Source organism: Amblyomma americanum, chromosome 9 (assembly GCF_052857255.1).
Source record: "Amblyomma americanum isolate KBUSLIRL-KWMA chromosome 9, ASM5285725v1, whole genome shotgun sequence".
Taxonomy (NCBI): domain Eukaryota; kingdom Metazoa; phylum Arthropoda; class Arachnida; order Ixodida; family Ixodidae; genus Amblyomma; species Amblyomma americanum.
This window is the reverse complement of record NC_135505.1, coordinates 9,931,854-9,958,961: the sequence shown is the minus strand read 5'-3', so window position 1 is coordinate 9,958,961 and position 27,108 is coordinate 9,931,854. Positions and strand designations below refer to the sequence as shown.

General features: G+C 47.7%; 1 protein-coding gene across 5 annotated transcripts in view; it reads left to right on the top strand.

Annotated features, from left to right (window-relative positions):
• The window catches only part of LOC144104148 (uncharacterized), a 327,699-nt gene that overhangs the window by 285,628 nt on the left and 14,963 nt on the right, over positions 1 to 27,108 (top strand). The window lies entirely within an intron of this gene.

Genomic DNA, 27,108 nt, shown 5'->3' with positions numbered 1-27,108 from the left:
AGGACGTCCATAAACGGAACTGAAAACAGGCTCGAAACCGCAACTTGACGTCAACGCGCAGCCCCATCGCGGTACGCATCACTGCCCTCTTCCCCCCCCCCCCTCCCCCCTCCCTCTTACCGATTTCCATCTTTAGACGCTTCCGGTTTTCTCGCGCACTGCAACTGCATCGCTTGCATTCTGTCAAGGTGTGCATGCAGTTGTGTTCATCTAGGCTTAAGACTTACATCCGCTGTTGAGCGTCGTCTGTAACATTTCGTCGCGAAGTCAGCATCCGATGGCAACGCAGAAGCGACCTCACAATGCCCTTACGTTAGAAAGGAAGGTGGAGATAATCAACGACGTCGAGAGTGGTCGCTTCACAAAAACAGCGCTTGCGACGAACTACGCTGTCCCAAGGAGCAGCCTCACGAGGATACTTCAGGACAAGGATAAGCTGCGGAAGGCTTTCGGGACGTCACGCTTTGGCCCTCAAAGAAAACGACTGCGGGTGGCCAACCACGAAGTGAAACATATTGACTAGCGCATACACAGACAGGGACCAAAGCAAGAGTAAGAGACAGGACACACGCTAGACTTGCAACTGGATCTATTACTTGAAACACGGTATTTATACACTTTCCTTCTGCGCCACCAGTGCCACCTATCAGTTGCCGTCGCGTCAAGTGACGATGAAGAAAATGAAGCTTGAAGGAACAAAATGAACAAGGCACATGCACTCGGGAGCACCCCGTGCATCAAGCTTCAACGAAAAAAAGTCGCAATTCAGCACCTCCCTGCAGTACGCCAGCGTGACTAACAGCCTAAAACCCCTCCCTCGCGTCTTGCGCGACACAGCTGTCGTTCTTTTCACCCCCCCCCCCCCCTCCCCTCCATACTTAAAAGACGCTAGCTGCCCTCAGTCACCCCTGATGAAGGAGCCGAGTCGGCTTCGAAACGTTGGGTTAAATTTAACATTTTGGTTGGAGATGTGCAGTTTATTATAAGTCTTCAAACACAACCAGACAGGTAAATCTGTCAAAATGTTTAGTTTTCAATAAGTGCTAAGCACAGACCAGACTCAGAAGGAAAGTTTTTTAGCGATACCTACATTTCGGTATGCAGCGATGGCGTAGAGGTAGAACGTCCGCCTCGCGTGCAAGAGGACCGGGGTTCAAATCCTGGTGCCGCGCAATTCTCCACAGGGTATTTAAAAAAAGAAAAGCGCGTGTCGATGGAATTGCATAACCAGGCCTGGAGTGCGGCCTGATCTCGGTGACCGGAACCGACAACGCACTCTCTCACCAGAGCAGGATTTGGCCACCCTGGTGTAGTACTTGGCCACAAACTTCTATGATCAAACCAATTAACCCTCGGCCCCCAGTCCCCATCGGCTGCAGAGCAACTGACCACGGCGGCGGTCAGACCTGTGACGCAGCGGAGGGTGCTAAGAATCTCTGGCTCCTGACAGGCCGCCATTGGAATCTGAACCTGCCAACGCTTAACGCTAGAACTTTAGCTAGTGAGGCTAGCCTAGCAGTGCTGTTTGAGGAACTAGCGGGAATTAAATGAGATGTCATAGGGCTTAGCGAAGTTAGGAGGACAGGTGAGGCGTATAAAGCACTAAAGGACGGACACATACTGTGCTATCGCGGGTTAGAGGATAGACGAGAACTAGGTGTGGGATTCCTCATTAATAAGGATATAGCTGGCAACGTAGAGGAGCTCTACAGTATTAACGAGAGGGCAGCAGCTGTAGTAATTAGGCTGAATAGGAGGTACAAGCTGAAAGTGGTGCAGGCCTACGCACCCACATCCAGCCATGATGACCAGACCGTCGAAGGTTTCTATGAGGACGTAAAATCGGCAATGAATAAAGTAAAATCGCAGTACACTGTACTGATGGGCGACTTCAATGCGAAGGTAGCCTATCCTATGGGATAGGCTCTAGAAATAGCAGGGGAGAGTTATTAGTCGAATTCGCGGATAGAAATAATTTACGGATCATGAATACCTTCTTCCGCAAACGAGAAAACAGGAAGTGGACCTGGAAGAGCCCCAATGGTGAGATCAAAAATGAAATCGACGTCATACTATGCGCTAAACCAGGCATCATTCAGGATGTGGTCGTCCTCGGAAAGGTGCGTTGTAGCGACCACAGAATGGTAAGGTCTAGAATTAGCTTAGACTTGAAGAGGGAACGGAAGAAGCTAGTGAAGAAGACCAGACCATTAACGAGTTAGCCGTAAGAGAGAAAGCACAGGAGTTTAGGATAGCGCTGAAAAACAGATATTCGGCTTTAACTGAGGAAGATGATCTTGATGTTCATTCAATGCACGATAATCTGACATCAATAATTACGGAGTGCGCAGTAGAAGTAGGCGGTAGGACAGTTCGAAAAGATACCGGGAAGCTATCTCAGGTGACGAAAGATCTGATTAAGAAGCGCCGAAACATGAGGGCATCTAACCCTACCGATAGAATAGAACTAACGGAGCTATCAAAGTTAATAAATAAGCGCAAGGTAGCCGACATAAGGAAGTTTAACATGGAGAGAATCGAGCATGCTCTAAAGAACAGAGGTAGCCCAAAAGCGGTGAAGAGGAAATTGGGCATAGGTAAAAATCAGATGTATGCATTAAGAGACAAGCAGGGCAATGTCATTAGCAATATGGATCAGATAGTTAACGTAGCCGAAGAGTTCTACACAGACCTGTACAGTAGCCAATGTAATCAGAGCGTTAATGAGAAAGACAGCAGTGCACAGGAATGCGTCATCCCGCCAGTAACGAAAGATTAAGTAAAGAAAGCCTTAGAAGCAATGAAAAGGGGGAAAGCAGCTGGGGAGGATCAGGTAACAGCAGATCTGTTGAAGGATGGAGGGGACATCGTGCTAGAAAAACTAGCCACCCTGTATACGCAATGCCTTATGACCTCGACTGTACCAGAAGCTTGGAAGAATGCAAACATTATCTTAATTCATAAGAAGGGAGACGCCAAGGACTTGAAAAATTACAGGCCGATCAGCTTACTATCCGTTGCCTACAAAGTATTTACTAAGGTAATCGCTAATAGAGTCAGGGCAACGCTAGACTTTAATCAACCAAATGATCAGGCAGGGTTTCGTAAAGGATATTCCACAATAGATCATATTCACACTATCAATCAGGTGATAGAGAAATGCGCAGAATATAACCAACCTCTATATATAGCTTTCATTGATTACGAGAAAGCATTCGACTCAGTGGAAACCTCAGCAGTCATACAGGCATTGCGTAATCAGGGGGTAGAAGAGCCTTATGTCAAAATACTGGAAGATATATATAGCAACTGCACAGCTACTATAGTCCTCCATAAAGTCAGCAATAAAATTTCAATAAGGAAGGGCGTCAGGCAAGGAGACACGATCTCGCCAATGCTGTTCACCGCATGTTTACAGGAGGTATTTCGAGGCCTGAATTGGGAACAGTTGGGAATAAGAATAAATGGAGAATACCTAAATAATCTGCGATTTGCTGATGAAATTGCCTTGCTGATTCACTCAGGAGGTGAACTGCAAATCATGATCAATGAGTTAGACAGGCAGAGCAGATCGATGGGTCTAAAAGTTAACATGCAGAAAACCAAGGTAATGTTCAACAGCCTAGCAAGGGAACAACAGTTCACAATTGGCAGCGAGAGCCTAGAAATTGTGACGGAATACGTCTACTTAGGGCAGGTAGTGACAGCTGATCCGTATCATGAGAGGGAGATAACTAGAATGATAAGAATGGGGTGGAGCGCATATGGCAAATTCTCGCAGATCATGAGTGGCAGTTTACCAATTTCCCTCAAGAGGAAAGTGTACAACAGCATAATCTTACCGGTACTCACCTACGGGGCAGAAACGTGGAAACTAACGAAAAGAGTTCAGCTTAAGTTAAGGACAACGCAGCGAGCCATGGAAAGAAAAATGATAGGTGTAAAGTTAAGAGATCGGAAGCGGGCAGAGTGGGTGAGGGAACAAACACGGGTTAATGACATCCTAGTCGAAATCAAGAGAAAGAAATGGGCTTGGGCAGGGCATGTAATGCGAAGGCAAGATAACCGCTGGTCCTTAAGGGTAACGGAGTGGATTCCAAGAGAAAGTAAGCGTAGCAGGGGGCGGCAGAAGGTTAGGTGGACGGATGAAATTAAGAAGTTTGCAGGCAAAGGGTGGATGCAGCTGGCAAAGGATAGGGTTAATTGGAGAGACATGGGAGAGGCCTTTGCCCTGCAGTGGGTGTAGTAAGGCTGATGATGATGATGATGACATTACGGTAGCATCTCGAGCCTTCAGCGTGGCGGCGCCGCTACCCTGTGGCTGCGCTGCCACCCCGTAGCTGCGCCGCCACGCTGTCACGTGGTTGGTTACGTGACCAGCACGTGGTGCGGAGCAGTTGCTGCTGCCGGCGGCGCGGAGCGCCGGGGAAACCGAGCTGCAACAGCTGTGCGCATGCGCCGTGTCAAGTGGGACAAAGATGAAGAAGGAACGCCCAGCGAAACGGAGCGGCAAAAGATTGACTTTGCAATTTAACTGAGCAAGTTCCACTCGGCCAGCGGTAGCTTTCGCGTCACTCCATGCTTAACCAGAGCTAAACCACCGCCAATCTTTTTAGGTTGCCGAATTACCATTAGCTGATGACATTGCGATAGCACTGAGTGTTCTGAATTTCACTGCTTCTAATCCCCCTTCATTACGGGTGGTATGCTGCATGCTCGTCTGATGGCGCTTCCACGCGCACGGTTGGAAGGTTATGAAGACCACGTTTTCAAACTACAGCTTGAGAGACCGCGGGTATGCCCCACCGCTTCTGAGGCCACAACAACAAGAACGACTGGCAGTTTAACACGTTGAATGCGCGCAGGTGACGAAGAGGACTACACTTCAAGCACAGCTCGGGAGCCTCGCAGATCGCACAGGCAGGGTGTCAAGATTTCAATGTCAGTCCGGTCAATCAGAATTCCGTCAGGTAGCGGGTTCTGGCCTGATTCCGCAGTGTTAATCTTGTAGTTTGTGTGTTTGGCTCTTGGATACTCACAGGCTGACGGCGATCATGACTGGTGTGCGCTGCGGCCTGCTTGAGGGCCCGATTTTGTAGCTTTTACGCGGGCCACTTTTGTAACATAGCTGTAAACAAAAACGGGCACGGTTGCAGAAAGTGTTAACTGTACTCTCTACCCATCGCAATGTGCCGCCGGGTCAGCACACAAGCGACAACTTCATCACTTAAGAACAGCAACATCACCTACTTCTTATTTCTTCGAACAAGAGTAGCGGCCAATAGCAACACGAGCATTGCAGTCGCACCACACACAGCTCGCATTCAAGAGGCCGAATGGCGAAGAAGCATTGCTCCATAACCAGCGTCGGCGCCGCCATGACGCAAACATGATCACAGCGCGAGACGCTCCATGCGCACCGCGATGGGTCGAACTCGACACAGCCACCCAATCATCCACTTTCATCTAAGCGAGCCAGTTCGAATATTTAAAGACTAGCGGTTGTCTTGCCTTCGCACTACATGCCTCTTGATTTCGACTAGGATGTGATTAACCCGAGCTTCCGCCCTCACGCACTCTGCCTGCTTACGGTCGCTTAACATTACGCCTATCGTTTAGCTGCTCTTGAGAGGTATCGGTAAACGCCCATTCATGATCTGAGAGAACCTGTCAGATGCGCTCCACCCCATTCTTATTGTTCCAGCTATGTCGCTCTCGTGATTTTTTTTTTTTTTTTGAAGCGATGTTTATTGCCTCAGGGCATAAAAACTATGAAGTGAGAGATGAGTAAGATGCATAAATAAATGAAAAAAGTTGAGCTGATCTTATCAAATCAAGAAGTGAACGATGGATGATATGGACCCTGTGTCCATACAATATATGAATCTGGATTGTCCTGTGAGAGTCTCACTGACGCCAGGTGCCGAATTCTCGACGGTTTTAGCGCCGGACAGTCCCACATCAGGTGGTAGATATTCACCTCACAGTCTCTGTTCTTGCAGACTGGACACCCTGGGGGGGGGGGGGGGGGATATAAATCTCTGAAATGCGGCCACTTGCGTGTCACAGCTGGAGTTAGGGCAAGCCCGACTCGTATCCTGCGAAGCGCAACCTCCTCTTCGGGTGAGACCATGGGGGAGGGTTACCGCACACGGAGGGATTAGAGCACGTGGGCGGCGCCGGAGGTGTTCCTTCATTGTTAAAAGGAGGGTGGTGTCATCCAGAGTGAGGACTCGAGCCAAAGACGAGGTTGGGGTCGAAAGGCGGGTCGCATAATCTGCGCGGCTTTGTGCGCTCAGGAGGTCACGCCGGAACCACTCAACAAGGATTTGTTGCGGGATGCGTGCCGCTAGACGATGGATGTCTTGGCAGAATTCTGGGGTGCGAGTGACTCGTCGTAGTAGGCGTGTGACGTGAAGGGCATCGGTGCGAATGACAATGCGGGCCGTGGGTAGCATAGGAAAGGCGGCCACAGAGCAAAGTGCCTCTTGAACCGCAAGCATCTCCGCACAGAAGGAGGTTCTGAGAGGCGAAACCTTGACGTTTTGTTCAGAGCAGGCTTGCAAGGACAGTAAACTGCTGTTGTTGTTTCGCAGGACTGAATGCTTGCGTCAACGTACATAACGATGGAGCCATGTGGTAGATTGGCATCTTGCTCTATAATGCGGTCGCGAAACGACGATGCCGCGCGGGTAGATAATGGCCGACGTAGATCAGTTGGCTTGTTGTCGCTTAGCTGCACAAAACGCCAGGGAGGAAGTACTGGCGGGGGCGGCTGTAGAATGGAGTGCGATGAAGCATATGCCCTGAGTGCACACGTGGTGTGTGTAAGGCTTTACTTTAGGCTGCGAGCATCGCGTAGTTGCTGCACCAGCTCATCTAGTGTATTAAGCTGCGCATGTTCTTGGAGCGCCACGATCGGGGTAATCCGGGGAAGGCAAGTGATGACCCTTCATTTTCGCTCTCAGCGCAACACGAACGGGACACAAGACGAAGGACTAGCACAAACAGGCGCTGACTGTCAACTGGTTTTTATTGAAGAATGAAAAGCGTATAAATACAAACAGTGAACTACTTATCAATCAACAAAAGTTATCTGGAAGGCACGTGGGAGGTCAGATAGCTCAATTCCCTCTCGGATAACGTTATGGAAGGGCTGCTGATACATTTTGTGCCGTTGTGGTGAATATAAAAAGCTTCCATTACCTCGCGTGTTAATTTATTGTTATGTCGGAACAGGATGCGCGTGCTCTTGTAATCGGGAACACATTGGCACTTTTTGCACTGGAAAGGCGCCTGGGCAAGGGGGTCTCCTTTAGCTCTCCTTTCTGCATGATCCTTTTCATGCCTGCATTGGCACTGCCTGCTGTGGGAGCCTGTGTGAGACAGGGGGTCGGTCATTCTTCCTGGTGTTTTCACGCTCCATCAAGCGTTTGTTAACGCACCTGCCAGTCTGGCCAATGTACATGGCACCGCAGGAGAAGGGGACCTGGTATACCACCCCTACCTCGCAAGGTATAGATGGCGACACATGGCGCACCTGACAAGCATCCCTCTTGCTCTTGCTGTAGTGCCTCTGACTGACCTGTTTGCACATTGCGCTAAGTTTTCTAGGTGCAGAAAAGACGACATCAACGTCGTATCTGCCCGCAACTTTTTTCAGCCCATGTGACAAGTAGTGTGCATACGGGACCACAGCCGGATTTTTCTTCATTTTGGCTTCTTTCGGCTGAGACCCATTCTTGAGCTGCCTAAGAAGTTTCTCCGCTGCCCTGGAAATTAGTTGATCTGGGTACCCGTTCACACGTAACCTGCCTGTTTGCGCCAAAATGCTCTCTCGTGTCCTTTCATGGCAAGATTTCCTGAGAGCTGATGGCAGGCAAGATACGGCAATGCCCTCCTTTATGAGCTTAGAATGACCAGACCGGAAGTTTAGCAATGGTTTGGCAGTCCTCGGGCGATACCACCAACACAAGTGTTCCCCCCCCCCCCCCCCCCCCCCCCACACACACACAGTGCCAAACCCAAAAACTGCAGTTCTTTGTTGCTGGGAACCTCAGTCGTGGCCTCGTGGTAGAGCACGCGCCTCGGCTACGGGAGGTGGTGGGTACGAATCCCACCGCCGGCCGGTTACCCACCGGTTTCCTCAAAATGGGTACAAGCCATTCCCCGGCCTGGTGCTCGGCTTCTCAGGGTGCATGGCTTGGAAAAGGAGCCCGCGAGTTCAAATCCCAACACTGTGTGAGGCCGAGTTCAAGGCACTGCAGGTCCCCTTCTCCTGCGGTGCCATGTACATTGGCCAGACTGGCAGGTGCGTTAACAAACGCTTGATGGAGCATGAAAACACCAGGAAGAATGACCGACCCCCTGTCTCACACAGGCTCCCACAGCAGGCAGTGCCAATGCAGGCATGAAAAGGATCATGCAGAAAGGAGAGCTAAAGGGGACCCCCTTGCCCAGGCGCCTTTCCAGTGCAAAAAGTGCCACTGTGTTCCCGATTACAAGAGCACGCGCATCCTGTTCCGACATAACAATAAATTAACACGCGAGGTAATGGAAGCTTTTTATATTCACCACAACGGCACAAAATGTATCAGCAGCCCTTCCATAACGTTATCCGAGAGGGAATTGAGCTATCTGACCTCCCACGTGCCTTCCAGATAACTTTTGTTGATTGATAAGTAGTTCACTGTTTGTATTTATACGCTTTTCGTTCTTCAATAAAAACCAGTTGATAGTCAGCGCCTGTTTGTGCTAGTCCTTCGTCTTGTGTCCCGTTCGTGTTGCGCTGAGAGCGAAAATGAACACTTACCAACTCGCCAAAATTTCCGCCTTGCTGATGTGATGACCCTCATTGCCTCTCGATTAACAGCTTCTAGAGGATCCCATTGAGCCCTCGTCAAATGCTGGAATTGGGCTTGGTAAACGAGGCGCGGTTGCACAACCGCCCGCACCAACTGCTGTGCAACATGAGAGCGGGCTCCGCCTGTTTTAGGAGCAATGCGTCTAATCAGACCCAACGCCTGAATTGCTTGCTTTTTAGCCCGAGAAAGCCAAGCAGTACCTGTTCCTGACTCGTGTATTGCCAAGCCTAATATTTTTACGGTCGAACTTTCTTGAATTGGAGTTCCGGTTAGATGGAGACGAATTGGTGTTGCAGCCAGTTTACGACGCCCCCAGCGGTTGCCGACTAACACGAACGTGGTTTTGCTCAGTGAAAGCTGCAAACCGATTGAAGAAGCAGAAGTCGGCGTAATATCTATGGCTGATTGTAGGCCTGCTGCTTGAGTCATCAGGTCGTTGTGAGTGCTCCACACCGTTATATCATCAGCATACAATAAGAACTTAATTTCGGAGACATCATGCAAGCGCCAAGCAAGGGGGATAAAAGCAATATTAAATAACGTTGGCGATAACATCGATCCATGAGGAACGCCGCGAAGAAGCACAAATGATCCGACGGCCTCACCACTGAGGCGTATGGCAAAGTGTCGGCCTTCAAGGAAGGATTTAACAAAATTGCGGAGTCTAACGGGGAAATGCAGCGTGTCAAGCGACTCCAGGATGGTAGCATGACAGATATCGCGCGCCTTTTCAACATCCATGGCCAGTACAGTACGTACATTGTGGCTGTGAGTTGAGGCCAGAACTGCTGACGCCAAGACAGCCAGCCCATCTTCTGTACCTATGGAGGTACGAAAACCAGTTTGGGCGGGATGGTAGAAACCATGGTGCTCAAGCCACCACGACAGTCGTGTGGCAAGCATTTTTTCGGTAAGCTTGCATAGTCTAACGTTCGACGGAATACCGTCTGGTCAGGATGAAGCATAATAACAGGGTGAAGGTTGGGTCACTGACCAAGTCAAAAACAAACGAAAATGACGTTTTCGGGTCCCGTACGGGACCCTTGTTCACAATAAGACTGTCAAAGAAGAAGGCGGGATTATATAGTCTTCAGGGTTGTTCCTAATCTTTTTGCGTAGACAGGAATCAAGGCTCCCTTCATCATATCTACGCAAAAAGATTAGGAACAACCCTGAAGACTATATAATCCCGCCTTCTTCTTTGACAGTCTTATTGTGAACAAGGGTTCCGTACGGGACCCGAAACCTCATTTTCGTTTGTTTTTGACTTGGTCAGTGACCCAACCTTCACCCTGTTATTAAGCTTGCATAATGTTGGCGTAAGCGATATAGGCCGGAAATTCCTGAGGTCTGTCGGCAGCTTCCCCAGCTTTGGTATGGGGATTACAATAGCCGGTTTCCAAGTTTCTGGTACGACGCCTTCTACCCATACCTTGTTAATGGTGGCGAGGAGTTGAGGCAGTACAGCGGATTTTAAGTTCTTGTAAACCTCGTACGGAATGGAGTCCGGATCGGGCGCAGTCTTCCGACGGGCCTCGTCTATTGCTGCAAGCAACTCGGGCATTGAAAATGGGCTTGCAATTCCCTCGGCGTCGGCTGTAGATGGGAGCTTATCGACACATACTGGAATGGCAGCCAAGGGGGCTCCTAGCACCCTTGGAGGCAACACATCATACTTGGGGAAAAACTTCCGCGCTGCCTCTGGCGAAATCATCCGGAGCTAAGTTAGCTGCGCAGCATGCTGTGGCCGCTGCGTCAGGACGACGGGAACCATGTTCCATTGCACGAAACGTTCGCCAGAGAGCAGCATTCGATGACTTTGTCGAGAACTGCTCACACCATGCATGCCACTGCCGTCGCGAGAGATCGCGTTCATATCTGCGAGCCTTGGCAGTAAGATAATTCAGTCTTGTCCGTGCTTGCGCGGAAGTCGGGTCTCGGGAAGCTGCCATCTCCGCTTGTCGGCGAGCAGCCCACAGGTTAAGCAGACCAACATTCGGCGCCGGGCGATTCACGTCCGTCCAGGTGACAGCAGTAGCCTTTATCAGCGCAGTTTGTAAGCAGTCCACAAGTTGTGTAGATGATTGCAGAGAGAGGTCTTCGACGGTGGTGCGTAACTTGTCCCAATTGACCACAGAACACCTACGGCGTAATCGGCGGGCCCTTGATGGATGGAGACCGATGATGATAGGATGGTGGTCACTACCCCAGCAGTCTGGCTCTAGGTGCCACGATGGAGTCCCGGGTCCTGACCACCACGTAAGGTCCGGAGCATATGTTGGACTGCGAGCATGGCGCACAGTCCGCGTTGCTGAATCTGGACGGTTGAGTAAAACAAACAGCGCATCTGCGAATGCGTCCCGCACACGCTTACCACTGGGGCATGAAGTGGGGTACACCCAGTCCGGATGAGGGGCGTTAAAGTAACCACCGACTAAAACAGGCCACCCTGGGTGCTGTCGTCGTAGAGTTAATAACCACCCCAGATTAATGCGGGAGGGAGCTCCACCGGCGGGTCTTACATAGTATGACACGACCACAACAGTTGTCTTGGGAAGCTTCACAGCTCTCGTGATTCGGATCTGTGGTAACTACCTGCCCTATGTATAAGTATTTTCCTGCAGCTTCCAGTGCCTCCCTACCAAATGTAAACTTCTGTTTCCTTCCGAAACTGTTGAACATTACTTTGGTTTCTGCATGTTAATTTTTAGGCCCACCGTTCTGCTCTGCCCATCTAACTCATTGATAAAGCATTGCAGTTCACCTTCTGAGCGACTTAGCAAGGCAATATCATCAGCGAATCGCGGATTACTGAGGTATTCTTCATGAACTCTCGAACCCTACTGTTTCCTACCAAGGCATCTAACTACCTCCTGCAAACAGGTCGTAAAGAGCATTGACGAGATCATGTCTACGTGACTGACACCCTTCATTATGGGAATATTATTGGCTATCTTCGATTTTTACAATCGGCTCTTCTACACCCTGTGTCTGCAGTGCCTGCATAACTGCTAAGGTTTCTCGCTGTGTCAAGTGCTTTTTTTTTAATCTACTGAAGCTATATATAAGGATTGGCTATATTTTTTCACATTTCTTTATCACTTAATTGGTAGCGTGGATATCGTCTTTTTTCGTGTATCCTTTACGAAAGCCTGCCTGATAATTTGGGTGATTGAAGTCTAAGGTTGCCCGGATTATTAGCGATTACCTCTGTAAATACGTTGTAGGCAGTGGAGAGTAAGCTGATCGGTCTGTAATTTTTCAAGTCCTTGGCGTCTCTTTTCTTATGAACCCGTATAATGTTCTTCCAAGCTTCTCCCACTCTCAAGGCCACAATGCATAGCGTATACAAGGCGGCTTGTTTTTCTAGCGCAATCTCCCCTCCGCCCTTCAACAGATCTGTTCTTGCTTGATCCTGACCAGCTCATTTCCCTCTTTACATTGCTCCTAACACTTTTTTTTACTTCCTCTTTCTTTACCGGCGGGAACTCCTATTACTGTGCGCTACTGCCTCTCTAATTAACGCTCCAATTATATTGTCTAATGGATAGATTTGTGTACAACTCTTCGGCTACTTTAACTAGCTTATCGATAATGCTAATGACATTACCCTCTTTGTGTCTTAACGAATACATCTGGTTTTGACCAATGCTTAGCTTTCTCCTCACCGCTTTTAGGCTACCTGCGTTCTTTAGAGCATACTCGATTCTCTACATATGAAACTTCCTTATGGCGGCTACCTTGCGCTTGTTGATTAACTTCGATAGCTCTGCTAGTTCTATTCTGTCTGTAGGGCTACGCACCCTCATGCTTTGGAGTTTCTTAATCAGACCTTTCTTCTCCTGAGATAGCTTGCCGGCGAGCCGTCCTACCACCTACTTCTACTGCGCACTCGTAACGATAGCTCTGAGTGTATCGTTTATTGTGTGAACATGAGGAAGATCACTTTCTTCAGTTAAACTCGAGTATCTGTTCTGCGCCGATATCCTGAATTCGTCTACTTTCCCTCTTACCGCTAACTCCTTAATGGGCTTCCGATTTACTTGTTTGTTCCATTCCCTCAAGTCTTAATTCGAGACCTTATCATCCCATAGTCGCTACAAAGCACCTTTCCGAGGACCTCCGCATCCTTCATGATGCCAGCGTGAGCACTCAGTACAAGCCGATTTTGCTCTTTCACGTCCACTTGCTGTTACCTTGTTTCCGGAAGAAGGTATTCATGATCCGTATGTTATTTCTCTCTGCGAGCTCTGCTAATATCTCCCCTCTGCTACTCTTGCAGGGTATGACACAGTCGACTCCCGTCTGGCCTGCGGCCTGCTTGTTGACTGAGTTTTATTTATTTATTTATGTTTAATTCACATACCTAAATCTCCCTTAAGGGCCTTATTGTAGCGAGGAGGGAAAGAACGGGAACGAGGGCACAGATGACAATAAATGTTCAATTGCAAAAGACAGAATAAAAGGAAAGAAAAACAACGTATGCAAGTGTTCAACATGATGTTGGCATCCTTCAGACACACTGTAGCTCCGAAACTGGAGTAGAATGCAGTTGCAAGAAGCAGTTGTCTACACTCATACAAACAGCACATTTTTAAAATCAGAAATAAAAGATGAAGCGGTCCCCGAAGTCGCACTGAATTCGTCCATCAGTACAGTGTACTGTGATTTTTACTTGGTTCATTGCCGATTCCACATCTTCACAGAAGCTTTCAACGATGTGGTCATCATGGCTGTATGTAGGCGCGTAGGCCTGCAACACCTTCAGCTTGTACCTCCTATTGAGCCTAATTACGATAGCTGCCATCCTCTCGGTAATACTACAGAACCCCTCCATGTTGCCAGCTATATGCTGATTTATGAGAAGTCACACACCTAGCTCTCGTCTGTCCGGTAATTCACTATAGCACAGTGCGTAGCAAAAAAAAAGAAGAAACAGCGCGTATAGTCGGAATTGTATATAGAGGGGTGGGGTGCGGCCTAAACTCAGGGACCAGAACCGACAACGCACTCTCTCCCACCCTACCCTACAGTAGTACTTGGCCACAATCTTCCATGAAAAAACAATTAACACTCGGCCCTCAGTCACCAACGGCTGGGCAGCAACTCACCAAGGCTTGCTGACCGCCGCCTTTGTCACCAGCAATGTCCCACGGCCCTGATACGTTCCTTGGTTGGGTAATGTAAGGCACTCCACATACACCCCCACTCGCGTTATTTCTTGACGTCTTTCGTTACCCACGGTTTCATTCATCAACTGGGCCAAGTAAGAAAAAGCTCAAACTTGTTTCAGGAAAGGAACACAAGTGACCGGCGAAGTTTGTTCTTTTCGTAACATGGGACCGGACGAGCCTTGGCGTTGTCCCACTTTTTGAGCCTTGTTGGCATAAAACGCAGGAATAAGCGGATATCCCCAGCTGTGGCACGCACATCTGGCACAGGAGAAAGCACGATTGCTTATGCATTCAAGTGGCTGCTTGCGTTTCTTGTGCTAGACGCCAGACGAATCCTTTGTTTATTCGGCCAGGATATAATCAACGTGGTAGTAATCATCTGTGGAATTTCCTGCGAATTCACTCGTGACATTGTGTGTGCATCAGATTATTTTCAAGTATGCGGAATGATCGCCGCCGAGCGCATTTCGAGCACCGATCCATATTGGCAGCAGCTTCCGCACGTCCGGCTTTGAGCGCACATCCGCGCAGTAATCTTTCCAATGCGAACGCCTCCCTCCGATAACTGTTCACAGCCCTGCAGGCAAACAGCAGACAAAAACGCAGCTCACCGAGAAGCGATAAGATACGTTGGCGACCTTGCGTACCGGCCTTCTCTTCGAGACTGGTCACAATGGGGGGCAACCTTGGTTTGTTCTCTAGGCCCAGCCCCTTGTGTGCAACAATCTCGAAGTTCTTTTTTTCGCCCGCCAACATGCCGGAGTTCCTTGAAAAGCGTCTCTTTTTTGGCGACAGTTGCCGCCGATAGCATTATCGGTCGCCGACGGTTTTTTGCGCACGCGCCCGGGTATGGACATCTGACGGAACTCACGTGCCACCGCGGTGGCTGCGCTGATCGGGGTGGCACGACAACAACAGAGTACACAGCTGAGATATGCCGGCTTTTCTGAAGAAAACCGCAATCGGCGAGGAAAGCACGTAATAGTTGTAGTTTGCCAGTGCTAACCCATGGGGCGAAATCTTCTGGACTTGAGATTAAATAATGTTACAGTTTGGGCGTGTTGGTATGATGTGGCATGAAATTTTCAGCGTACAACCATACCGGGTCGATGACGAAAAACAGGAACACACGAGTGCTGACCTGCAACACTTTAATAATGCGAAAACATTCCTAGGCTATGTCGACAGGTTATCGTGTCCGCAAAACATGTCCGCAGCAGTTGTGAGGTGCCCGGTCACTGCGGCATCGCCGGCAGCGAAGAAGCTGACGACCTCGCGACCGCCGTACATCAACTGCCTACCAGCGATCTGCCTCTTGCGCTGGAGGACGTGAGTGCGGTCCTTCAGGATCTCCGAAAGCAGCACCCCGACCCACGCATCGCAGGAGGTGAGCGCATCGACAGCATCACCGGCTGTCGCGCACTTAAGCGGTCGCAACGTGCAATGATCCTCCGCGCGCGAATTGGCTGCGCGTGGCCCGGGGAACGACGGGAGCGCCACAGAATTGCGACGAGTGTTGTGTGTGACGGATGCGGTGCAGTGGAAACACTAGAGCACCTGTTCCTTCACTGTAATGCGTTTGCCGATGCTTGTCGCGATATGCTTGCGGCCTATAGGGCGCTGGGCATACTACCAGACTGTCTCAAGACGCTATTGTGGCCGCAGGGCAGTGCGCGCACCCGTGAGCGAACCTTGGTGAGCGTCTGTACATTCGTCGAACAGACGGTATTGACGTCCGGTCTGTTCTCCGCCAGTTAGTTGCACTCAGTGACCGAAAGCTCCGCGAGTGAGACCTTGGACGATTAACAATAACTGGACGCCCCACTCCAGTGGTAGTCAACATAGTGCTGTGCGCGTGGGTTTTCATTGCTCCATCATGAACTAACCACGCGCACAACCTGGACACATTTCTTATTGTGTAAATAGTTTGTATATATTACTTCTCCCCCTATCCTCTCTTCCTGTCCCCTCACCTCTTTCATTTCATTTATCCATTCTGCCTGCTATCCTTTACTTCCGCTGCCCCAGATCAGGTGGTTCAGTATCGATGGCAGATGCCGGGGCTAGCAAAAATGTTTTCCTTCCTTTTTTTATCATTATTTAATAAAACCTCTACTACTACTACTCGTGAGGATCTCAGAAGAGATAGCGCCAGACGAATGGTTGAGATCGATAGAGGACGACGTGAGTTTGATGTCGCAAAAATAATTTTCAAAATCAGATGAGTAATTAATTAATTAGAGCCAAAAATGTCCATAAAACGAGCGGGGCCAGAGCAAAAGTGGCGAGAAATTTGAAAACGCCGGAAGTAGCGCCAAATTTGATAAATCGGAAGTGTGGACAGAGCCAAAGTGTGGCGCCAAGTTGAAGAGGGGCGGCGAGTGCCGAGGAGGCGTCAGTGCTTTCGCATTACTACGATGCTGGTTACCGCAGTGATCTCTAACGTTTTATGATCCGCACAGGGGAATGTATAGGCAAGCCGTGGCCTGACAACACGCATGCGCAGCCAGCACAGTATTCAATACACCGCAGGCATTGATGAACTTATTGACATGATTTACTTTGCAGGCAGTATTCCTTTTAAAGCCTTCCAGTTGCAAGAAGTGCGTTGTTTACCAAATTCCTTTATCATGTGGCCTTAGCAAAACGTTCATTTGGGCGAGTTGGTAGATATTCATGATTTGAACAGCGCGAACTACAAGGGACAAGAAAAGAAGGGAAACAGGACAAGCGCTGACTCGCAACTAAAAGGTTTATTCAATGAAACCTTCTTATATGAAGAAACAATCAAAGGGAAAAAACAACACAAAAAACTAAAAACCATGAAACGCAACATTCGTAAGGTGCTCCCGAGATAATTCATCTCCCTATCGCAAAGGAACACAGAAGGTTTGCTGACGCACTTCAGTTGATCCCCTGCGATGTGAAAAGCCTCGACAACTTCTCGTGTCGTCTGATCACTGTGGGTGTATAGCACACGGGTTTGATTGAATAATGCAGTGCATTTTTTCTTTTTCTTTTTCATGACTTTACATTCTAGACAATGTTTGACCAAATGCGAAAGGTCATCACCATTGTTTAAGTTGTTGCTGTGCTCTTGTAGGCGCTTGTTAAGGCAACGCCCTGTCTGACCAAAGTAACGCGCTCCACAGGAAAGGGGTACACTGTATACGACACACGTTTTACAGGCCACAAACTTATCCCTGTGCGCAACGCCACATCCTTCTTTTTTCTCCTTGGCCTCTTTCTTTCTTTCAATGGCAGGGCATATCTGTTTGAGCTTGACGGGGGCTGTAAGGAACACGCCAACTTTGTACCTACTTGCTACGTTCTTTAGTCCGTGGGAGACGCGGTGAACATATGGCAAAACGGCAAATTTCTTCTTTTCAGGCTGGACGTCTGTCGTAAGCGGAGTGGCCAGACGCTTTAATGACTGAATTAAACGAGAACACGCCCCTGCTATCATCTGGTCTTGATATCCAGCAAACTTAACCCTAGACAACTGGGTCTGGAAGCTATCTTGAATGGTGTGATGACAGGACTTGGTCAAAGCACTTCGCAAGCAGGAACTGATAATGCTATTTTTTACCAATTTGGAATGACCGGAGTGAGAATTAAGAAGTGTCTTTGACGACCTCGGGTTGTACTTCCAGCAAACATGGTTCTGCTCGAAATGCAGCCGCACGTCTAAAAACTGCAGTTCGTGGTTAACTGGTGCCTCAAACGTGAACTGCAACCCCGACCCACACTCCCTGAACACTTTTAGAATGTCAACCATTCGAGCCGGAAAACGCCCACGTTCTACAAAAATAAGATAGTCATCGACATATCTGACAGTCTTGAGATGTAGGCCAGACAGGTTCTTTTCCAGATCCCTGTCAACGTACAACAGAAAAATGTCACTTAAGACAGGGGCGACGCTGGACACGATGCACACTCCTGATTTCTGCGCAAATAGCTTGCCTTGCCATCCTATGAAAGTGGAATGCAAATAAAACCGTACCAATTCAAGGAAGTTTTCCACAGACATCCCGCATCGTGTTACGAACGCCATTTCGTCATTATCATCTGTAATATACCTTTTCACACGCTTTAACAGACAGTCATGTGGAACGCTATAATACAGGTCTGTGACATCGATACTGAAGGCTGCACAGGCGCTCGGGTTGTTCTCCTTCAAGAAGGAAACGAGGGCGTCGGAGTTGGGGATCTTGAGAGGGTCGAATGCATCCAAGGACGAAAGATGCCGTTGCAAAAATTTTGACACGTGGTGTTGCCATGTGCTCCTTTTCGATACAATCGCTCTGAAGGGTACATCAACTTTATGCGTCTTCGCGGTGAAAAATATGTCCAGGTGCAATTTCTTGCACTGCCCAACCTGCTTGGCCAAGCGTTCGAGGCCGAGAGTGTTCAGAAGGGAGACGCCTTGCTCCTTGACCTTGGCCTCTTTCAGCGGAGACAACTCGAAGTTCTTCATGACCGCGGCCAGGGCTTTTTCTTGGAATTGGCTTTCAGAAAAGATGGTAAAACAGCCTTCCTTGTCAGACAACAGGACCCTTAGGTCCTTTGAACACATCCACTTCGCTATGGTGCCGACTGGATTGCGTTTGGCTGCTTATGTCATGGTGCGCTCTAGGACTTCGACATATAAGAAGGTTTCATTGAATAAACATTTTAGTTGCGAGTCAGCGCTTGTCCTGTTTCCCTTCTTTTCTTGTCCCTTGTAGTTCGCGCTGTTCAAATCATGAATGTCTACCAACTCGCCCAAATGAACGTTTCGCTAAACCATATTTCTTATGCAACGGGCTCTTTTCACTGTCCTAACATTTCCTTCTACAACCCCGCGTTGCTCGCGCCGCTCATAGCCATTTGTGTATGCCAAGCAAGGAAGGCATCGTGGTATGCGAGACTCGGCTCAACACCTCCAGAACTCGTGGTTACCTTTGGGTTCCTTCAGCCGTCCTCAGGACACAGCCGAAGGTTGTGCCGCATCCTGGCCTCGGAGTCGTGGAGACAAGTCCGTCACTTCAAGGACTGTCTGATTGTTTCCTGCGGGCGCATCTACGGTAGTCAGCGCATGGGCCGTGCCTACCGTGGTTGGTGTGCCACATCTGATCGTATCACCGAGTTCCTCTGGAACAATGTTCGTCCTCGACTACCGACCAAGAATAAGAAGAGCGGCTTACAAGAAGGCAAGGTTTTCTCTTTTGTTGACCAACAGATTCCCGAGAGCATCAGCAGCGTACTCAAGCTAGGCCCGAAGCATGCCTTTGAACCCGCACTAGACAAGGCGGAAAAGCTCACCCTATCAAGGTCAATAGCCAAAAAGGTGGAAGAAAATGATAGGCCCCGTTGCATTACAGAGTGCGTCGAAGTCCTAGAGCGCACCATGACAAAAGCAGCCAAACGCAATCCAGTCGGCACCATAGCGAAGTGGATGTGTTCAAAGGACCTAAGGGTCCTGTTGTCTGACAAGGAAGGCTGTTTTACCATCTTTTCTGAAAGCCAATTCCAAGAAAAAGCCCTGGCCGCGGTCATGAAGAACTTCGAGTTGTCTCCGCTGAAAGAGGCCAAGGTCAAGGAGCAAGGCGTCTCCCTTCTGAACACTCTCGGCCTCGAACGCTTGGCCAAGCAGGTTGGGCAGTGCAAGAAATTGCACCTGGACATATTTTTCACCGCGAAGACGCATAAAGTTGATGTACCCTTCAGAGCGATTGTATCGGAAAGGAGCACATGGCAACACCACGTGTCAAAATTTTTGCAACGGCATCTTTCGTCCTTGGATGCATTCGACCCTCTCAAGATCCCCAACACCGACGCCCTCGTTTCCTTCTTGAAGGAGAACAACCCGAGCGCCTGTGCAGCCTTCAGTATCGATGTCACAGACCTGTATTATAGCCTTCCACATGACTGCCTGTTAAAGCGTGTGAAAAGGTATATTACAGATGATAATGACGAAATGGCGTTCGTAACACGATGCGGGATGTCTGTGGAAAACTTCCTTGAATTGGTACGGTTTTATTTGCATTCCACTTTCATAGGATGGCAAGGCAAGCTATTTGCGCAGAAATCAGGAGTGTGCATCGGGTCCAGCGTCGCCCCTGTCTTAAGTGACATTTTTCTGTTGTACGTTGATAGGGATCTGGAAAAGAACCTGTCTGGCCTACATCTCAAGACTGTCAGATATGTCGATGACTATCTTATTTTTGTAGAACGTGGGCGTTTTCCGGCTCGAATGGTTGACATTCTAAAAGTGTTCAGGGAGTGTGGGTCGGGGTTGCAGTTCACGTTTGAGGCACCAGTTAACGACGAACTGCAGTTTTTAGACGTGCGGCTGCATTTCGAGCAGAACCATGTTTGCTGGAAGTATAACCCGAGGTCGTCAAAGACACTTCTTAATTCTCACTCCGGTCATTCCAAATTGGTAAAAAATAGCATTATCAGTTCCTGCTTGCGAAGTGCTTTGACCAAGTCCTGTCATCACACCATTCAAGATAGCTTCCAGACCAGTTGTCTAGGGTTAAGTTTGCTGGATATCAAGACCAGATGATAGCAGGGGCGTGTTCTCGTTTAATTCAGTCATTAAAGCGTCTGGCCACTCCGCTTACGACAGACGTCCAGCCTGAAAAGAAGAAATTTGCCGTTTTGCCATATGTTCACCGCGTCTCCCACGGACTAAAGAACGTAGCAAGTAGGTACAAAGTTGGCGTGTTCCTTACAGCCCCCGTCAAGCTCAAACAGATATGCCCTGCCATTGAAAGAAAGAAAGAGGCCAAGGAGAAAAAAGAAGGATGTGGCGTTGCGCACAGGGATAAGTTTGTGGCCTGTAAAACGTGTGTCGTATACAGTGTACCCCTTTCCTGTGGAGCGCGTTACATTGGTCAGACAGGGCGTTGCCTTAACAAGCGCCTACAAGAGCACAGGAACAACTTAAACAATGGTGATGACCTTTCGCATTTGGTCAAACATTGTCTAGAATGTAAAGTCATGAAAAAGAAAAAGAAAAAATGCACTGCATTATTCAATCAAACCCGTGTGCTATACACCCACAGTGATCAGACGACACGAGAAGTTGTCGAGGCTTTTCACATCGCAGGGGATCAACTGAAGTGCGTCAGCAAACCTTCTGTGTTCCTTTGCGATAGGGAGATGAATTATCTCGGGAGCACCTGACGAATGTTGCGTTTCATGGTTTTTAGTTTTTTGTGTTGTTTTTTCCCTTTGATTGTTTCTTCATATAAGAAGGTTTCATTGAATAAACCTTTTAGTTGCGAGTCAGCGCTTGTCCTGTTTCCCTTCTTTTCTTGTCCCTTGTAGTTCGCGCTGTTCAAATCATGTGGCCTTACTTACGTAGGGCAAACAGGCCGTTGCGTTAATATTAGACCCATGGAGCATGCCAATTCATTGGATAAAAAATAAACGAACCTGGCAAAGCATTGCAGTGCATGTAAATGCGTTCATTTCTGTGACGACACATAATTGTTATTTTTTCATAGTGACAAGACTACCAGATAAGTCGCGCAAGCATTTCATATCATACATACATACATACATACATACATACATACATACATACATACATACATACATACATACATACATACATACATACATACATACATACATACATACATACATACATACATACATACATACATACAAGTTTTATTCTCCACAAAGAAGTGGAGATGTGGATATCATCAGGAAATCTAATTAGCAAAGCTTCTTTAACTTTGTCTGCGAAATTAATGAGACTGCTGCACAAAGGGTAGATTGGAAGGCAGATACATCACGTGTGTATTTTGGCATTTTGGATTTTTTATCTCTTCATCGATGTATGACCGTGCGCATGCATGCCCAGTTTTGTACGTATAAATTGACTTCTTACTTCAAATAAATCAGTTGTAAGTAAAAAAAAATCAGCGCCGTGTTTCTCTCATCCTCTTTCTTGTCATGTTGTAGTAGTAGTAGTGGTTTTATTAAATAATGATAAAAAAGGAAGGAAAAGATTTTTGCTAGCCCCGGCATCTGCCATCGATACTGAAGCACCTGAGCTGGGGCAGCGGAAGTAAATGATAGCAGGCAGAATGGAGAAATGAAATGAAAGAGGTGAGGGACACGGAGAGAGGATAGGGGGAGAGGTAATATACACAAATTATTGGAATTTTTTCGTTACCATGGGACACCAACTCGTCCTTCCCTAGGTTGAGGACGCCCCCGCCTGGGTAGGAGTGACCTGAATCTTGCATTCTCGCGCACAATCTGGCACCACAGCACATAGGGACACGCCCTCGTCACGTGTCGAGCCAGGGAGAGAGGAGGATGCCGCTGGGTCGACGGCGGAGGGTCCTCACGCGCCGCCGACACCTGCTCTTTAGATGTCAGCCGACGACGCGCCGGGCAAGATCGCACGGTCGGGGCAAGTTGCTTCGTCATTTGCCGTGCCTGCGAAGATTAGCGGACGGCGACCTCCAGCTCGCTGCCGTATCCCCACGCTGAACGTCTTCTACCGGGGACGAGGCCGCATGAGTTCCCTCAACTTAGTTACGGGCATTTGGCAAAAATAGTTGCCGCTCGTTCGCTGCGGCGGCGTCTCCGCTCCGCTTACTTGGTTCCCGGAATCCACCCGGGCGACGCTCACGGGCACTCGGGTCGGGAACGTGGGAGCGATCCGTATCGCGCGGCTCGGATACATTCCGAAGAAGCTCAATCCATCAGGTGAGCCTTGCCGTCGACGCTGCCAATCAGGCGGGCTGTCGCCGAACGTAATAATGGTCATGAGTTCCCGGGTTCGAACCCGACCGCGGCGGCTGCGTTTTTATGGAGGCGAAACACTAAGGCGCCCGTGTGCTGTGAGATGTCAGTGCACGTTAAAGATCCCCAGGTGGTCTAAATAATTCCGGAGGCCTCCACTACGGCACCTCTATCTTCCTTTCTTCTTGCATTCCCTCCTTTATCCCTTTCCTTACGGCGCGGTTCAGGTGTCCGCCGATATGCGAGACAGACACTGCGCATTTCCTTTCACCAAAAACCAATTATTATTATTATTATTATTATTATTATTATTATTATTATTATTATTATTATTATTATTATTATTATTATTATTATTATGCAGTCTCATTATTTGACAGAGCGCGCGTTCGATCCCCGCCACGGCGGTCGAATTTCAATGGAGGCGAAATTCTAGAAGCTCGTGTACTGTGCGATGCCAGTGCACCTTAAAGAACCCCAGGTGGTCGAAATTTCTGGAGGCCTTCACTACGGCGTCCCTCATAGCCTGAGTCGCTTTGGGACGTTAAATACCAATAGAACCAACAACATTTGACACAGCACTAGAAATGAATCAATTCAAGAAAAACGGGAGGAGATATTTCAGCATTTGTTGTCCGCAGTTAGTGCGCCGGTGCCGAATTTCCCATTGTTGAAATTGGCGAGTGTTGCGTGCGCGTACTTTATGAGATAGGTCTGCGATACTGCTGAGAGCATTGTTGTTTATTGTAATCCCTGCCTCGCAACGCTTTATTAACATTGTTATGTAAATTTCAGCGATACATATTAGATTCAGTTCTTTAAATATACGGTCTGTGTGGCTGCCATATGGAGCATTCATGACTATTCGAGCTGCCCTTTTTTGTGATCTGTAAACTTTAAAAATCTTCGTGTTAGTGGTAGTACCCCCTACCAAATGACAGCAGTGTATATTTGACAGAAATTAAGACAAAGATAAATAAAAAAGCTTGACGCTTTTTCGTAAAAAAAGACCGTAATTTAAACAGAATGCCAGTGGCACATGAAATTTTTGTAATGACAAAACCACTATGCTCGTTCCATGACATATGTTGTTCAAACAACGCACCAAGAAGTTTGACAACAGTTACAGTGGGAATGTTTGAATTATTTAATACCAGTGAATCTTGTATGTGCACTTCGCGGTTTGTGGGCGTGAACAGAACAGCCTTAGTTTTATTGGTATTGATAATTAGATAACTTGCTTTATTCCATGACGCTAATGACATGAGGGTGCTATTCGCTTAAGCAAATAGGTCATATGGATTTGATTCACTGAGGAGTGTAACGGTGTCGTCAGCGTACATCAGAAAATTGACTGTAATGCCAATAGTTACTAAATCATCTATATATATGCAGAACAACAGGGGCCCTTGAATACTGGCTTGGGGCACACCTGCGTGAATTTGTTTAGGGTTAGATATTCAATCATGTAAAACAACCTGTTTCTGGCAGTGCTGAAGATAAGGTTTTAGTAACGCAAGGAACAGGCGGCGGATTCCATAGTGATTTAGTTTTTTTTCCTATAAGGGCGAAGTTGTTATTAGGGTGAAAGGCCTTTGAATAATCGATGAATATTTCTAACGCACGCATTCTGCATTCAAATGATTCAAATATCATGTTTTTTGTTATAGTAAAGCCGTTTATGTTGAAATACCTTTGATGCAACCAAATTGTGCAGGTGTAATCAGTTTGTGTTTAAAAATAAATGAGTACATACGACTATGTACTAGATTTTCCAAGCCTTTAGAGAAAATCGGAAGAATAGAAATGGGTCTGTAGTTTAAAAGTTTGTGTTTATCCCCACTTTTGTACAAAACTGTTACTCTGGCAATTTGATGTTTTTTTAGAGACAGTTCCGGCGGAAAACGAAAGATTGAAAATATGTTCCAATACAGGTGATATCAGGTCGAGCACATTCTTGACCGGTCGAATGACCAGAGCGTCTATATAAGCACTATTACTATTTTTGAGGGAAAGAAACACACATTTTATTTCGTTTTCTGTTGTTGGGGCTAAAAAATCAGTAGACTGAGTCCGTTCATTTAACTAGCATGAGAAGACAGGATCATGCGTGGCATTGGCAACTGACAAAAAATATTTATTAAATGTGTTTGCCAACTCCGCACCTCATAGACGTATGAATATATGAACTCAACCGCAGTTCTTACAATATAAGACGTGGTTGAATCGCTTCCAGACTAAATGAGGTCTGTAGATGATGTCAGGACGGCGCGAAAAGAACAAGGACGAGAGAGGCACAAGAACACAACAGGACAGACGCCTGTCCTGTTGTGTTCTTGGGCCTCTCTCGTCCTTGTCCTTTTCGCGCCGTCCTGACATCATCAAAAAGCTATGCACCAACTAGCCCGAACCAAGAAACTTCTTAAATAAAAACTTGATTTATATTTAACAGATTATGCATATACTGTCTTTTTTCGCAGCGTAACAGGGTATTAACTGTTTCGCTGGGTTTTATATAATTTTAATACTTCCTCGTTTTCACTCTCGATAAAGTGCGTATACAAACTGTGTTTGATATGTATTTGTTTCAAGCATTTCTTTGTCATAAATGGCTTCTTACCTTTTCGCGTACACTTTAGGTTTTTTTTTTTTATAAGCACTTTGAAATTCTTTGTAAAAGAGATCGTAAGCTTCTTCAGTATCTGTGATAGAACAGACGTCACGCCAATCAATTACCGACACGTCTTGTCTAAATTTGTCTATACTTTGGGCATTAATGCAGCGGACAGTTCTAGGAATGCTTTGTTTTCTTTTCTTTTTGTGCAAACCATTGTTTAGCATAAGAAATATAGGAAGGTAGTCACAGACATAGACATTTACAACACCTGACAGGAGGCTGGATCCGTATACGTTAGTAATAAACAGATAATCAGAATGGATTCGCCATTTTGAATGCGGGTAGCGGTCGTAATAAAATTAGAAAAAAAAAACATTTCAAGCGGGGCATGTGCACAATTCATGTTGCGATTTAGACACCTTTGCAGTATGAATGTTGATATCGCCTCCTCAAATTAGCCGATAGCCATTTTCATTAATCCAGTTTAAATATTTATCCAAGAAGAGAATAAAGTTAGAGGCATCTCCGCTACGGGCCCGAGACATATCATACCAAAAATAAAGCATATCATACCGAAAATAAGGACTCAAATTTTTTTCAAAATAGAAAAAGACGCGTGTTTACAGTACGTGATATATAGGTTCTATTTTTCCACACAATCGCCAATACAGTCGATGCATTTTTGCTGGGGAAGTTTTTGCTTGCCCTTGACGTATACCAGCTCACCGCCATGTCGTTGAGGAAGCGCTGGAGCTCAGCTTCCACCCAAGTCATCGTCGCCGAACCGCCTTCCGGCCAGATGTTCATTTTACTTTAGAAATAAGCGGTAGTCACTGGTGGGTGCTAAGTACGGTGGTGGGTGATGATTTGCCATACGAACTGCTGCAGGCGAGCGACAGTTTAACGGGCGACGTAGGGGCGAGCGTTGTCGCCAAGTCTGACACCCTTCCATAACATTCCTCTTCTTCGATCCGGAATCGTCCGTCTGAGTTGAATCAGTGTCTCTGAATACCTGCCAGCATTTATCGTGGTTCCAAGAGCCATAAAGTCGACCAACAATCCGTCCTTCGGGCCCGAGAACACAGCTGCCATAAGTTTGCCGGCAGACTGTGTGAGCTTGAATTTTCGCGGCTCAGGCAAAAAGGAGTGTCGCCACTCACGTGTCTGTTTGATTGTCTCAGGTGAGAAGTGTAATGGCCAGGTTTCGTCACCGGTAACAGTGGGATCCAAAAAGTTGTCCTTTTTTTCAGCACAACGTCGAAGACGTTCGCGGGAAGAGTCAACGCGTGGCCGTTGGTGGTCTGGTGCGAGCATTCGCGGACCCATTTTGCGCACAACTTTCGATATTCCAGCTTTCAGTAGAAATCCTGTGGATGGTACTTCCAGGCTCTCCAGGAATCAAAGTGCAGATATCAACGAGAGTGATCCTCAGTTATTGTCGCACCTTTTCTTCAACCGTCGCGACTGTCTCGTCGAAAATTGAAGGTCTCCTGCTTCTTTCTCCGTCGTGAACATTTAATGCGACCAGCACTAAACTCCCTGCACCACATGTGGACGCCTTTGACGTCCATACCCTTCCGTCAACTGGCGAAGAATTTCAGCACGTTGAAAGCTTCTAGGATTCAACAGTCAAATCAATGCGCGAACTTCGCGCCTCGCGGTCAAGAGGACAAGGACAAGATTTAGCTTGTTTGGGAGA